Source organism: Pristiophorus japonicus, unplaced genomic scaffold (assembly GCF_044704955.1).
Source record: "Pristiophorus japonicus isolate sPriJap1 unplaced genomic scaffold, sPriJap1.hap1 HAP1_SCAFFOLD_29, whole genome shotgun sequence".
NCBI classification, from domain to species: domain Eukaryota; kingdom Metazoa; phylum Chordata; class Chondrichthyes; family Pristiophoridae; genus Pristiophorus; species Pristiophorus japonicus.
In genome coordinates, this window is record NW_027252668.1 from 9,319,985 (window position 1) to 9,336,508 (window position 16,524).

The following is a 16,524-nucleotide window of genomic DNA, read 5'->3' on the forward strand; positions in this document are numbered from 1 at the left end:
GGTGGATGGCGTGGAACTGGGACTGGTGGATGGGGCGGGAACTTAGACTGGTGGATGGGGCGGGAACTTGGACTGGTGGATGGCGTGAAACTTGTATTGGTAGATGGGGGGGAACTTGGACTGGTGGATCTGCGGGAACTTGGACTGGTGGATGTGGCAGAAACTTGGACTGGTGGATGGGGCGGGAACTAAGACTGGTGGATGGGGCGGGAACTTCGATTCGTGGATGGGGCGGGTACTTGGACTGGTGGATGGGCGGGAACTTGGAAAGGTGAATGGGGCAGAAACTTGGACTGGTGGATGGGGCGGGAACTTGAACTGCTGGATGGGGTGGAAACTTGGACTGGTGGATGGGGCGGAAACTCGGACTGGTGGATGGGGCTGGAACTTGGACTGGTGGATGGGCGGGAACTTGGAAAGGTGAATGGGGCTGAAACTTGGACTGGTGGATGGGGCGGGAACTTGAACTGTTGGATGGGGCGGGAACGTGGACTGGTGGATGGGGCGGGAACTTGGACTGGTGGATGGGCTAGAACCTGGACTGGTGGTTGGGGTGGGAACTTGCATTGGTGGATGTGGCAGAAACTTGGACAGGTGGATGGCGTGGAACTTGTATTGGCAGATGGTGGGGAACTTGGACTGGTGGATCTGCGGGAACTTGGACTGGTGGATGTGGCAGAAACTTGGACTGGTGGATCGGGCGGGAACTTGAACTGTTGGATGGGGTGGGAACGTGGGCTGGTGGATGGGGCGGGAACTTGGAATGATGGATGGCGTGGAACTTGGACTGGTGGATGAGGCGGGAACTTGGATTGATCGATGGGGCAGAAAGTTGGACTGGTGGATGCGGCAGGAACTTGGACTGGTGGATGGGGCGGGAACTTGGACTGGTGCATGTGGCGGGAACTTGGACTGGTGCATATGGCGGGAACTTGGACTGGTGGATGGGGCGGGAACTTGGACTGGTGGATGGGGCGGGAACTTGGACTGGTGGATGGGGCGGGAACTTCGACTCGTGGATGGGGCGGGTACTTGGACTGGTGGATGGGCGGGAACTTGGACTGGTGGATGGGGCGTAAACTTGGAATGGTGGATGGGGCGGAAACTTGGACTGGTGGATGGGGCGGAAACTTGGACTGGTGGATGTGGGGGAACTTGGAAAGGTGAATGGGGCAGAAACTTGGACTGGTGGATGGGGCGGGAAATTGAACTGCTGGATGGGTCGGAAACTTGGACTGGTGGATGCAGCGGAAACTTGGACTGGTGGATGGGGCGGAAACTCGGACTGGTGCATGTGGCGGGAACTTGGTCTGGTGCATGTGGCGGGAACTTGGACTGGTGGATGGGGCGGAAACTTGGACTGGTGGATGGGGCGGAAACTTGGACTGGTGGATGGGGCGGAAACTTGGAATGGTGGATGGGGCGGGAACTTGGACTGGTGCATGTGGCGGGAACTTGGACTGGTGCATGTGGCGGGAACGTTGTCTGGTGGATGGGGCGGGTACTTGGACTGGTGGATGGGCCGGGAACTTCGACTGTGGAAGGGGCGGGAACTTGGATTGGTCGAATGGGCGGAAACAAAGAGTGGTGGATGTGGCTGGAACTTGGACTGGTGGATGTGGGGGAACTTGGAAAGATGGATGGGGCAAGAACTTGGACTGGTGAACGGGGCGGGAACTTAGACTGGTGGATGGGGCGGGAACTTAGACTGGTGGATGGGGCGGGAACTTGGACTGGTGGAATGGGCGGGAACTTGGACTAGTGGATGGGTTATGAACTTGGACTGGTGCATGCGGCAGGAACTTGGACAGGTGGACGGGACAGAAACTGGCCTGGTGGATGGGGTGGAAAAATGGACTGCTGGATGGCCTGGAAATTGGAATGGTGGATGGGGGGAACTTGGACTGGTGGATGGGGCGGGAACGTGGACTGGTGGATGGGGCGCGAACTTGGACTGGTGAATGGGCGGGAACTTGGACTTGGCGATGGTGCGGGAACGTGGAATTTTGGATGGGGCGGGAACGTCGCACTGATCAATGGTGCGGGATCTTGGACTGGTGAATGGGGTGGGAACTTGGACTGGTGAATGGGCTGGAACTTGGACTGGTGAATGGAGCGGGAACTTGGACTGGTGGATGGGGCGCGAACTTGGACTGGTGAATTGGCGGGAACTTGGACTTGGCGATGGTGCGGGAACGTGGACTGGTGAATGGCGCGGGAACGTAGGACTGGTCAATCGTGCGGGAAATTGGACTGGTGAATGGGGCGGGAACTTGGACTGGTGGATGGGCCGGGAACTTCGACTGGTGGATGGGGCGGGAACTTGGACTGGTCGATGGGGCGGAAATAAAGACTGGTGTATGTGGCTGGAACTTGGACTGGTGGATGTGGGGGAACATGGAAAGATGGATGGGGCAAGAGCTTGGACTGGTGAACGGGGCGGTAACTTAGACTGGTGGATGGGGCGGGAACTTTGACTGGTGGATGGGGCGGGAACTTGGACTGGTGTATGGGGCGGGAACTTGGACTAGTGGATGGGGTATGAACTTGGACTGGTGCATGCGGCAGGAACTTGGACATGTGGACGGGGCAGAAACTGGCCTGGTGGATGGGGTGGAAAAATGGACTGGTGGATGGCATGGAACTTGGAATGGTGGATGAGGGGGAACTTGGACTGGTGGATGGGGCGTGAACTTGGACTGGTGGATGGGGCGGGAACTTGGACTGGTGGATGGGGCGATAACATGGACTGGTGAATGGGGAGTGAACTTGGACTGTTGGATGGGGCGATAACTTGGACTGGTGGATGGGGCGGGAAATTGGACTGGTGGAGGGGGCGGGAACTTGAACTGCTGGATGGGGCGGAAACTTGGACTGGTGGATGGGGCGGAAACTTGAACTGGTGGATGGTGCGGAAACTTGGACTGGTGCATGTGGCGGGAACTTGGACTGGTGCATGTGGCGGGAACTTGGACTGGTGGATTGGGTGGAAACTTGGACTGGTGGATGGGGCGGGAACTTGGACTGGTGGATGGGCCGGAACCTGGACAGGTGATGGGGTGGGAAATTGCATTGGTGGATGTGGCAGAAACTTGGACTGGTGGATGGGGCGAGAACTTGGACTGGTGGATGGCGTGGAACTTGGACTGGTGGATGAGGCGGGAACTTGGACTGGTAGATGCCGCGGGAACTTGGACTGGTGGATGGCGTGAAACTTGTATTGGTAGATGGGGGGAACTTGGACTGGTGGATCTGCGGGAACTTGGACTGGTGAATGTGGCAGAAACTTGGACTGGTGGATGGGGCGGGAACTTGAACTGTTGGATGGGGCGGGAACGTGGACTGGTGGATGGGGCGGGAACTTGAACTGATGGATGGCGTGGAACTTGGACTGGTGGATGAGGCGGGAACTTGGATTGATCGATGGGGCAGAAACTTGGACTGGTGAATATGCAGGAACTTGGACTGGTGGATGGGGCGGGAACTTGGACTGGTGCATGTGGCGGGAACTTAGACTGGTGCATGTAGCGGGAACTTGGACTGGTGGATGGGGCGGGAACTTGGACTGGTGGATGGGGCGGGAACTAGGACTGGTGGATGGGGCGGGAACTTCGATTCGTGGATGGGGCGGGTACTTGGACTGGTGGATGGGCGGGAACTTGGAAAGGTGAATGGGGCAGAAACTTGGACTGGTGGATGGGGCGGGAACTTGAACTGCTGGATGGGGCGGAAACTTGGACTGGTGGATGGGGCTGGAACTTGGACTGGTGGATGTGGGGGATGTTGGAAAGGTGAATGGGGCTGAAACTTGGACTGGTGGATGGGGCGGGAACTTGAACTGTTGGATGGGGCGGGAACGTGGACTGGTGGATGGGGCGGGAACTTGGACTGGTAGATGGGCCGGAACCTGGACTGGTGGTTGGGGTGGGAACTTGCATTGGTGGATGTGGCAGAAACTTGGACTCGTGGATGGGGCGGGAACCTGGACTGGTGGATGGCGTGGAACTTTTATTGGTAGATGGGGGGGAACTTGGACTGGTGGATCTGCGGGAACTTGGACTGGTGGATGTGGCAGAAACTTGGACTGGTGGATCGGGTGGGAACTTGAACTGTTGGATGGGGCGGGAATGTGGGCTGGTGGATGGGGCGGTAACTTGGACTGGTGGATGGGGCAGGAACTTGGACTAGAGGATCGGTCTGGAACTTGTACTGGTGGATGGGGCTGGAATTTGGACTGGTGGATGGGGCGGAAAATTGAACTATTGGATGGGGCGGGAACTTGGACAGGTGGATGGGGCGGGAACTTGGACTGGTGGATGGGCCGGGAACTTGAACTGATGGAGGTGGCAGGACTTGGACAGGTGAATGGGGCAGGAACTTGGACTGGTGATTGTGCTGGAACTTGGACTGGTGAATGGGGCGGGAACGTGTACTGGTTGAAGGGGCGGTGACTTTGACTGGTGCATGGGGCGGGAACTTGGACTGGTGGATGCGCCGGGAACTTGGACTTGTGGATGGGGCGGGAACTTGGACTGGTGCATGTGGCGGGAACTTGGACTGGTGCATGTGGCGGGAACTTGTCTGGTGGATGGGGCAGGAACTTGGACTGTTGGATGCGGTGGAAACATGGGTTGATAGATGGTGGAGAAATTTGGATTGCTGGATGGGGCTGGAACATAGACTGGTGGATGGGGCGGGAACTTGGACTGGTGGATGGGGCGGGAACGTGGACTGGTCAATGGTGCGGGAACTTGGACTGGTGAATGGGGCGGGAACTTGGACTGGTGAATGTGCTGGAAATTGGACTGGTGAATGGGGCGGGAACTTGTACTAGTTGAAGGGGCGGGGACTTTGACTGGTGCATGGGGCGGGAAATTGGACTGGTGGATGCGGCAGGAACTTGGACTGGTGGATGGGGCGGGAACTTGGACTGGTGCATGTGGCGGAAACTTGGACTGGTGCATGTGGCGGGAACTTCGACTGGTGGATGGGGCGTTAACTTGGACTGGTGGATGGGGCGGGAACTTGGACTGGTGGATGGGGCGGGAATTTCGACTCGTGTCTGGGGCGGGTACTTGGACTGGTGGATGGGCGGGAACTTGGACTGGTGGATGGGGCATAAACTTGGAATGGTGGATGTGGCGGAAACTTGGACTGGTGGATGTGGAGGAACTTTGGAAAGGTGAATGGGGCTGAAACTTGGACTGGTGGATGGGGCGGGAACTTGAACTGCTGGATGGGGCGGAAACTTGGACTGGTGGATGGGGCGGAATCTTGGACTGGTGGATGGGGCGGAAACTTGGACTGGTGCATGTGGCGGGAACTTGGACTGGTGGATGTGGCGCAACTTTGGAAAAGTGAATGTGGAGGGAACTTGGACTGGTGCATGTGGCGGGAACTTGGACTGGTGGATTGGGTGGAAACTTGGACTGGTGGATGGGGCGGAAACTTGGACTGGTGGATGGGGCGGAAACTTGGACTGGTGGATGGGGCGGGATCTTGGACTGGTGGATGGGCCGGAACCTGGACAGGTGGTTGGGGTGGGAAATTGCATTGGTGGATGTGGCAGAAACTTGGACTGGTGGATGGGGCGGGAACTTGGACTGGTGGATGGGGCGTGGAACTGGGACTGGTGGATGGGGCGGGAACTTAGACTGGTGGATGGGGCGGGAACTTGGACTGGTGGATGGCGTGAAACTTGTATTGGTAGATGGGGGGAACTTGGACTGGTGGATCTGCGGGAACTTAGACTGGTGGATGTGGCAGAAACTTGGACTGGTGGATGGGGCGGGAACTAAGACTGGTGGATGGGGTGGGAACTTCGATTCGTGGATGGGGCTGGTACTTGGACTGGTGGATGGGCGGGAACTTGGAAAGGTGAATGGGGCAGAAACTTGGACTGGTGGATGGGGCGGGAACTTGAACTGCTGGATGGGGCGGAAAATCGGACTGGTGGATGGGGCTGGAACTTGGACTGGTGGATGGGCGGGAACTTGGAAAGGTGAATGGGGCTGAAACTTGGACTGGTGGATGGGGCGGGAACTTGAACTGTTGGATGGGGCGGGAACGTGGACTGGTGGATGGGGCGGGAACTTGGATTGATCGATGGGGCAGAAACTTGGACTGGTGGATATGCAGGAACTTGGACTGGTGGATGGGGCGGGAACTTGGACTGGTGCATGTGGCGGGAACTTAGACTGGTGCATGTAGCGGGAACTTGGACTGGTGGATGGGGCGGGAACTTGGACTGGTGGATGGGGCGGGAACTAGGACTGGTGGATGGGGCGGGAACTTCGATTCGTGGATGGGGCGGGTACTTGGACTGGTGGATGGGCGGGAACTTGGAAAGGTGAATGGGGCAGAAACTTGGACTGGTGGATGGGGCGGGAACTTGAACTGCTGGATGGGGCGGAAACTTGGACTGGTGGATGGGGCTGGAACTTGGACTGGTGGATGTGGGGGAACTTGGAAAGGTGAATGGGGCTGAAACTTGGACTGGTGGATGGGGCGGGAACTTGAACTATTGGATGGGGCGGGAACGTGGACTGGTGGATGGGGCGGGAACTTGGACTGGTGGATGGGCCGGAACCTGGACTGGTGGTTGGGGTGGGAAATTGCATTGGTGGATGTGGCAGAAACTTGGACTCGTGGATGGGGCGGGAACTTGGACTGGTGGATGGCGTGGAACTTGTATTGGTAGATGGGGGGAACTTGGACTGGTGGATCTGCGGGAACTTGGACTGGTGGATGTGGCAGAAACTTGGACTGGTGGATCGGGTGGGAACTTGAACTGTTGGATGGGGCGGGAATGTGGGCTGGTGGATGGGGCGGGAACTTGGACTGGTGGATGGGGCAGGAACTTGGACTAGAGGATCGGTCGGGAACTTGTACTGGTGGATGGGGCTGGAATTTGGACTGGTGGATGGGGCGGGAACTTGGACTGGTGGATGGGGCGGGAACTTGGACTAGTGCATGGGTTATGAACTTGGACTGGTGCATGCGGCAGGAACTTGGACAGGTGGACGGGACAGAAACTGGCCTGGTGGATGGGGTGGAAAAATGGACTGGTGGATGGCCTGGAAATTGGAATGGTGGATGGGGGGGAACTTGGACTGGTGGATGGGGCGGGAACGTGGACTGGTGGATGGGGCGCGAACTTGGACTGGTGAATGGGCGGGAACTTGGACTTGGCGATGGTGCGGGAACGTGGAATTTTGGATGGGGCGGGAACGTCGCACTGATCAATGGTGCGGGATCTTGGACTGGTGAATGGGGCGGGAACTTGGACTGGTGAATGGGCTGGAACTTGGACTGGTGAATGGAGCGGGAACTTGGACTGGTGGATGGGGCGCGAACTTGGACTGGTGAATTGGCGGGAACTTGGACTTGGCGATGGTGCGGGAACTTGGACTGGTGAATGGGCTGGAACTTGGACTGGTGGATGTGCTGGAACCTGGACTGGTGGATGCGGCGGAAACATGGGTTGATAGATGGTGGAGAAACTTGGATTGTTGGATGGGGCGGGAACATAGACTGGTTGATGGGTCGTGAACTTGGATTGGTGCATGGGGCGGGAACGTGTATTGGTAGATGGGGGGGAACTTGGACTGGTGGATGTGGCAGAAACTTGGACTGGTGGATGGGGCGGGAACTTGAACTGTTGGATGGGGCGGGTACGTGGATTGGTGGATGGAGCGGGAACTTGGACTGATGGATGGCGTGGAACTTGGACTGGTGGATGAGGCGGGAACTTGGATTGTTCGATGGGGCAGAAACTTGGACTGGTGGATTGGGCGGGAATATGGACTGGTGGATGGGGAGGACTTGGACTGGTGAATGGGGCAGGAACATGGACTGGTGTATGGGGCGGGAACTTGGACTGGTGGATGGCGTGGAACTTAGACTGGTGGATGGGGCGGGAACTTTGACTGGTGGATGGGCGGGAACTTGGACTGGTGGATGGCGTGGAACTTGGACTGGTGGATGGGGCGGGAACTTGGACTAGTGGATGTCGTGGAACTTGGATTGGTGGACGGGGGGGGGGACTTGGACTGGTGGATCTGCGGGAACTTGGACTGGTGGATGTGGCGGGAACTTGGACTGGTGAATGGGACGTGAACTTGGACTGGTGGATAGGGCGGGAACTTGGACTGGTGGATAGGGCGGGAACTTGGACTGATGGATGGGGCGGGAACTTGGACTGGTGGATAGGGCGGGAACTTGGACTGATGGATGGGGCGGGAACTTGGATTGGTGGATGCGGCGGAAACTTGAACTGGTGGATAGGGCGGGAACTTGGACTGATGGATGGGGCGGGAACTTGGATTGGTGGATGGGGGGGGGAACTTGGACTGGTGGATGGCGTGGAACTTGGACTGGTGATTGGGGCGGGAACTTGGACTGGTGGATGGGCCGGGAACTTCGTCTGGTGGATGGGGCGGGAACTTGGACTGGTGTATGGGGCGGGAACTTGGACTAGTGGATGGGGTATGAACTTGGACTGGTGCATGCGGCAGGAACTTGGACATGTGGACGGGGCAGAAACTGGCCTGGTGGATGGGGTGGAAAAATGGACTGGTGGATGGCATGGAACTTGGAATGGTGGATGAGGGGGAACTTGGACTGGTGGATGGGGCGTGAACTTGGACTGGTGGATGGGGCGGGAACTTGGACTGGTGGATGGGGCGATAACATGGACTGGTGAATGGGGAGTGAACTTGGACTGTTGGATGGGGCGATAATTTGGACTGGTGGATGGGGCGGGAAATTGGACTGGTGGAGGGGCCGGGAACTTGAACTGCTGGATGGGGCGGAAACTTGGACTGGTGGATGGGGCGGAAACTTGAACTGGTGGATGGTGCGGAAACTTGGACTGGTGCATGTGGCGGGAACTTGGACTGGTGCATGTGGCGGGAACTTGGACTGGTGGATAGGGCGGGAACTTGGACTGATGGATGGGGCGGGAACTTGGATTGGTGGATGGGGGGGGGAACTTGGACTGGTGGATGGCGTGGAACTTGGACTGGTGATTGGAGCGGGAACTTGGACTGGTGGATGGGGCGAGAACTTGGACTGGTGGATGGCGTGGAACTTGGACTGGTGGATGGGGCGGGAACTTAGACTGGTAGATGGGGCGGGAACTTGGACTGGTGGATGGCGTGAAACTTGTATTGGTAGATGGGGGGAACTTGGACTGGTGGATCTGCGGGAACTTGGACTGGTGGATGTGGCAGAAACTTGGACTGGTGGATGGGGCGGGAACTTGAACTGTTGGATGGGGCGGGAACGTGGACTGGTGGATGGGGCGAGAACTTGGACTGATGGATGGCGTGGAACTTGGACTGGTGGATGAGGCGGGAACTTGGATTGATCGATGGGGCAGAAACTTGGACTGGTGGATATGCAGGAACTTGGACTGGTGGATGGGGCGGGAACTTGGACTGGTGCATGTGGCGGGAACTTAGACTGGTGCATGTAGCGGGAACTTGGACTGGTGGATGGGGCGGGAACTTGGACTGGTGGATGGGGCGGGAACTAGGACTGGTGGATGGGGCGGGAACTTCGATTCGTGGATGGGGCGGGTACTTGGACTGGTGGATGGGCGGGAACTTGGAAAGGTGAATGGGGCAGAAACTTGGACTGGTGGATGGGGCGGGAACTTGAACGGCTGGATGGGCCGGAAACTTGGACTGGTGGATGGGGCGGAAACTCGGACTGGTGAATGGGGCTGGAACTTGGACTGGTGGATGTGGGGGAACTTGGAAAGGTGAATGGGGCTGAAACTTGGACTGTTGGATGGGGCGGGAACTTGAACTGTTGGATGGGGCGGGAACGTGGACTGGTGGATGGGGCGGGAACTTGGACTGGTGGATGGGCCGGAACCTGGACTGGTGGTTGGGGTGGGAACTTGCATTGGTGGATGTGGCAGAAACTTGGACTCGTGGATGGGGCGGGAACTTGGACTGGTGGATGGCGTGGAACTTGTATTGGTAGATGGGGGGGAACTTGGTCTGGTGGATCTGCGGGAACTTGGACTGGTGGATGTGGCAGGAACTTGGACTAGAGGATCGGTCGGGAAATTGTACTGGTGGATGGGGCTGGAATTTCGACTGGTGGATGGTGCGGGAACTTGAACTATTGGATGGGGCGGGAACTTGGACAGGTGGATGGGGCGGGAACTTGGACTGGTGGATGGGCCGGGAACTTGAACTGATGGAGGTGGCAGGACTTGGACAGGTGAATGGGGCAGGAACTTGGACTGGTGATTGTGCTGGAACTTGGACTGGTGAATGGGGCGGGAACGTGTACTGGTTGAAGGGGCGGTGACTTTGATTGGTGCATGGGGCGGGAACTTGGACCGGTGGATGCGCCGGGAACTTGGACTGGTGGATGGGGCGGGAACTTGGACTGGTGCATGTGGCGGGAACTTGGACTGGTGCATGTGGCGGGAACTTGTCTGGTGGATGGGGCAGGAACTTGGACTGTTGGATGCGGCGGAAACATGGGTTGATAGATGGTGGAGAAATTTGGATTGCTGGATGGGGCTGGAACATAGACTGGTTGATGGGGCGGGAACTTGGACTGGTGGATGGGGCGGGAACGTGGACTGGTCAATGGTGCGGGAACTTGGACTGGTGAATGGGGCGGGAACTTGGACTGGTGAATGTGCTGGAACTTGGACTGGTGAATGGGGCGGGATCTTGTACTAGTTGAAGGGGCGGGGACTTTGACTGGTGCATGGGGCGGGAAATTGGACTGGTGAATGCGGCAGGAACTTGGACTGGTGGATGGGGCGGGAACTTGGACTGGTGCATGTGGCGGAAACTTGGACTGGTGCATGTGGCGGGAACTTGGACTGGTGGATGGGGCGTTAACTTGGACTGGTGGATGGGGCGGGAACTTGGACTGGTGGATGGGGCGGGAATTTCGACTCGTGTCTGGGGCGGGTACTTGGACTGGTGGATGGGCGGGAACTTGGACTGGTGGATGTGGGGGAACTTTGGAAAGGTGAATGGGGCTGAAACTTGGACTGGTGGATGGGGCGGGAACTTGAACTGCTGGATGGGGCGGAAACTTGGACTGGTGGATGGGGCGGAATTTTGGACTGGTGGATGGGGTGGAAACTTGGACTGGTGCATGTGGCGGGAACTTGGACTGGTGGATGTGGCGGAACTTTGGAAAAGTGAATGTGGCGGGAACTTGGACTGGTGCATGTGGCGGGAACTTGGACTGGTGGATTGGGTGGAAACTTGGACTGGTGGATGGGGCGGAAACTTGGACTGGTGGATGGGGCGGAAACTTGGACTGGTGGATGGGGCGGGATCTTGGACTGGTGGATGGGCCGGAACCTGGACAGGTTGAATGGGGTGGGAAATTGCATTGGTGGATGTGGCAGAAAGTTGGACTGGTGGATGGGGCGGGAACTTGGACTGGTGGATGGCGTGGAACTGGGACTGGTGGATGGGGCGGGAACTTAGACTGGTGGATGGGGCGGGAACTTGGACTGGTGGATGGCGTGAAACTTGTATTGGTAGATGGGGGGGAACTTGGACTGGTGGATCTGCGGGAACTTGGACTGGTGGATGTGGCAGAAACTTGGACTGGTGGATGGGGCGGGAACTAAGACTGGTGGATGTGGCGGGAACTTCGATTCGTGGATGGGGCTGGTACTTGGACTGGTGGATGGGCGGGAACTTGGAAAGGTGAATGGGGCTGAAACTTGGACTGGTGGATGGGGCGGGAACTTGAACTGTTGGATGGGGCGGGAACGTGGACTGGTGGATGGGGCGGGAACTTGGACTGGTGGATGGGCCGGAACCTGGACTGGTGGTTGGGGTGGGAACTTGCATTGGTGGATGTGGCAGAAACTTGGACTCGTGGATGGGGCGGGAACTTGGACTGGTGGATGGCGTGGAACTTGTATTGGCAGATGGTGGGGAACTTGGACTGGTGGATCTGCGGGAACTTGGACTGGTGGATGTGGCAGAAACTTGGACTGGTGGATCGGGCGGGAACTTGAACTGTTGGATGGGGCGGGAACGTGGGCTGGTGGATGGGGCGGGAACTTGGACTGATGGATGGCGTGGAACTTGGACTGGTGGATGAGGCGGGAACTTGGATTGATCGATGGGGCAGAAAGTTGGACTGGTGGATGCGGCAGGAACTTGGACTGGTGGATGGGGCGGGAACTTGGACTGGTGCATGTGGCGGGAACTTGGACTGGTGCATATGGCGGGAACTTGGACTGTTGGATGGGGCGGGAACTTGGACTGGTGGATGGGGCGGGAACTTGGACTGGTGGATGGGGCGGGAACTTCGACTCGTGGATGGGGCGGGTACTTGGACTGGTGGATGGTCGGGAACTTGGACTGGTGGATGGGGCGTAAACTTGGAATGGTGGATGGGGCGGAAACTTGGACTGGTGGATGGGGCGGAAACTCGGACTGGTGCATGTGGCGGGAACTTGGTCTGGTGCATGTGGCGGGAACTTGGACTGGTGGATGGGGCGGAAACTTGGACTGGTGGATGGGGCGGAAACTTGGACTGGTGGATGGGGCCGAAACTTGGAATGGTGGATGGGGCGGGAACTTGGACTGGTGCATGTGGCGAGAACTTGGACTGGTGCATGTGGCGGGAACGTGGACTGGTGGATGGGGCTGGAACTTGGACTGGTGGATGTGGGGGAACTTGGAAAGGTGAATGGGGCTGAAACTTGGACTGGTGGCTGGGGCGGGAACTTGAACTGTTGAATGGGGCGGGAACGTGGACTGGTGGATGGGGCGGGTACTTGGACTGGTGGATGGGCCGGAACCTGGACTGGTGGTTGGGGTGGGAACTTGCATTGGTGGATGTGGCAGAAACTTGGACTGGTGGATGGGGCGGGAACTTGGACTGGTGGATGGCGTGGAACTTGGATTGGTGGATGGGGCGGGAACTTAGACTGGTGGATGGGGCGGGAATTTGGACTGGTGGATGGCGTGGAACTTGTATTGGTAGAAGGGGGGGAACTTGGACTGGTGGCTGGGGAGGGAACTTGGACTGGTGGATGGGCCGGAACCTGGACAGGTGGTTGGGGTGGGAAATTGCATTGGTGGATGTGGCAGAAACTTGGACTGGTGGATGGGGCGGGAACTTGAACTGTTGGGTGGGGCGGGAACGTGGACTGGTGGATGGGGCGGGAAATTGGACTGATGGATGGCGTGGAACTTGGACTGGTGGATGAGGCGGGAACTTGGATTGATCGATGGGGCAGAAACTTGGACTGGTGGATGGGGCGGGAATATGGACTGGTGGATGGGGAGAACTTGGGCTGGTGGATGGCGTGGAACTTGACTGGTGGTTGGGGCGGAAACTTAGACTGGTCAATCGGGCGGGAACTTGTTCAGGTGGATGGCGTGGAACTTGGACTGGTGGAAAGGGCGGGAACTTGGACTAGTGGATGGCGTGGAACTTGGATTGGTGGATGGGGGGTAACTTGGACTGGTGGATCTGCGGGAACTTGGACTAGTGGATGGGGCGGGAACTTGGACTGGTGGATAGGGCGGGAACTTGGACTGATGGATGGGGCGGGAACTTGGATTGGTGGATGGGGTGGGAACTTGTACTGGTGGATGGGGCGGAAACTTGGACTGGTGGATAGGGCGGGAACTTGGACTGATGGATGGGGGGGGAACTTGGACTGGTGGATGGCGTGGAACTTGGACTGGTGATTGGGGCGGGAACTTGGACTGGTGGATGGGCCGGGAACTTCGACTGTGGATGGGGCGGGAACTTGGATTGGTCGAATGGGCGGAAACCAAGAGTGGTGGATGTGGCTGGAACTTGGACTGGTGGATGTGGGGGAACTTGGAAAGATGGATGCGGCAAGAACTTGGACTGGTGAACGGGGCGGGAACTTAGACTGGTGGATGGGGACGGAACTTAGACTGGTGGATGGGGCGGGAACTTGGACTGGTGGATGGGGCGGGAACTTGGACTGGTGGATGGGGCGGGAACTTGGACTAGTGGATGGGTTATGAACTTGGACTGGTGCATGCGGCAGGAACTTGTACAGGTGGACGGGACAGAAACTGGCCTGGTGGATGGGGTGGAAAAATGGACTGGTGGATGGCCTGGAAATTGGAATGGTGGATGGGGGGGAACTTGGACTGGTGGATGGGGCGGGAACGTGGACTGGTGGATGGGGCGCGAACTTGGACTTGTGAATGGGCGGGAACTTGGACTTGGCGATGGTGCGGGAACGTGGAATTTTGGATGGGGCGGGAACGTCGCACTGATCAATGGTGCGGGATCTTGGACTGGTGAATGGGGCGGGAACTTGGACTGGTGAATGGGCTGGAACTTGGACTGGTGAATGGAGCGGGAACTTGGACTGGTGGATGGGGCGCGAACTTGGACTGGTGAATTGGCGGGAACTTGGACTTGGCGATGGTGCGGGAACGTGGACTGGTGGATGGCGCGGGAACGTCGGACTGGTCAATCGTGCGGGAACTTGGACTGGTGAATGGGGCGGGAACTTGGACTGGTGAATGGGCTGGAACTTGGACTGGTGGATGTGCGGGAACCTGGACTGGTGGATGCGGCGGAAACATGGGTTGATAGATGGTGGAGAAACTTGGATTGTTGGATGGGGCGGGAACATAGACTGGTTGATGGGTCGTGAACTTGGATTGGTGGATGGTGCGGGAACGTGTATTGGTAGATGGGGGGGAACTTGGACTGGTGGATCAGCGGGAACTTGGACTGGTGGATGTGGCAGAAACTTGGACTGGTGGATGGGGCGGGAACTTGAACTGTTGGATGGGGCGGGTACGTGGATTGGTGGATGGAGCGGGAACTTGGACTGATGGATGGCGTGGAACGTGGACTGGTGGATGAGGCGGGAACTTGGATTGTTCGATGGGGCAGAAACTTGGACTGGTGGATTGGGCGGGAATATGGACTGGTGGATGGGGAGGACTTGGACTGGTGAATGGGGCAGGAACATGGACTGGTGTATGGGGCGGGAACTTGGACTGGTGGATGGCGTGGAACTTAGACTGGTGGATGGGGCGGGAACTTAGACTGTTGGATGGGCGGGAACTTGGACTGGTGGATGGCGTGGAACTTGGACTGGTGGATGGGGCGAGAACTTGGACTAGTGGATGTCGTGGAACTTGGATTGGTGGACGGGGGGGGAACTTGGACTAGTGGATGCGGCGGAAACTTGGACTGGTGGATAGGGCGGGAACTTGGACTGATGGATGGGGCGGGAACTTGGATTGGTGGATGGGGGGGGAACTTGGACTGGTGATTGGGGCGGGAACTTGGACTGGTGGATGGGGCGGGAACTTGGACTGGTCGATGAGGCGGAAATAAAGACTGGTGGATGTGGCTGGAACTTGGACTGGTGGAAGTGGGGGAACATGGAAAGATGGATGGGGCAAGAGCTTGGACTGGTGAACGGGGCGGTAACTTAGACTGGTGGATGGGGCGGGAACTTTGACTGGTGGATGGGGCGGGAATTTGGACTGGTGTATGGGGCGGGAACTTGGACTAGTGGATGGGGTATGAACTTGGACTGGTGCATGCAGCAGGAACTTGGACATGTGAACGGTGCAGAAACTGGCCTGGTGGATGGGGTGGAAAAATGGACTGGTGGATGGCATGGAACTTGGAATGGTGGATGAGGGGGAACTTGGACTGGTGGATGGGGCGTGAACTTGGACTGGTGGATGGGGCGGGAACTTGGACTGGTGGATGGGGCGATAACATGGAGTGGTGAATGGGGAGTGAACTTGGACTGTTGGATGGGGCGATAACTTGGACTGGTGGATGGTGCGGGAAATTGGACTGGTTGATAGGGCGGGAACTTGGACTGATGGATGGGGCGGGAACATGGATTGGTGGATGGGGCGGGAACTTGGATTGGTGGATGGCGTGGAACTTGGACTGGTGATTGGGGCGGGAACTTGGACTGGTGGATGGGCCGGGAACTTCGACTGGTGGATGGGGCGGGAACTTGGTTTGGTCGAATGGGCGGAAACAAAGAGTGGTGGATGTGGCTGGAACTTGGACTGGTGGATGTGGGGGAACATGGAAAGATGGATGGGGCAAGAGCTTGGACTGGTGAACGGGGCGGTAACTTAGACTGGTGGATGGGGCGGGAACTTAGACTGGTGGATGGGGCGGGAACTTGGACTGGTGGATGGGGCGGGAACTTGGACTAGTGGATGGGGTATGAACTTGGACTGGTGCATGCGGCAGGTACTTGGACATGTGGACGGGGCAGAAACTGGCCTGGTGGATGGGGTTGAAAAATGGACTAGTGGATGGCATGGAACTTGGAATGGTGGATGGGGGGGAACTTGGACTGGTGGATGGGGCGTGAACTTGGACTGGTGGTGGGTCGATAACTTGGACTGGTGGCTGGGGCGGGAACTTGGACGGTGGATGGGACGATAACTTGGACTGGTGGATGGGGCGGGAACTTGGACTGGTGGATGGGGCGATAACATGGACTGGTGAATGGGGAGTGAACTTGGA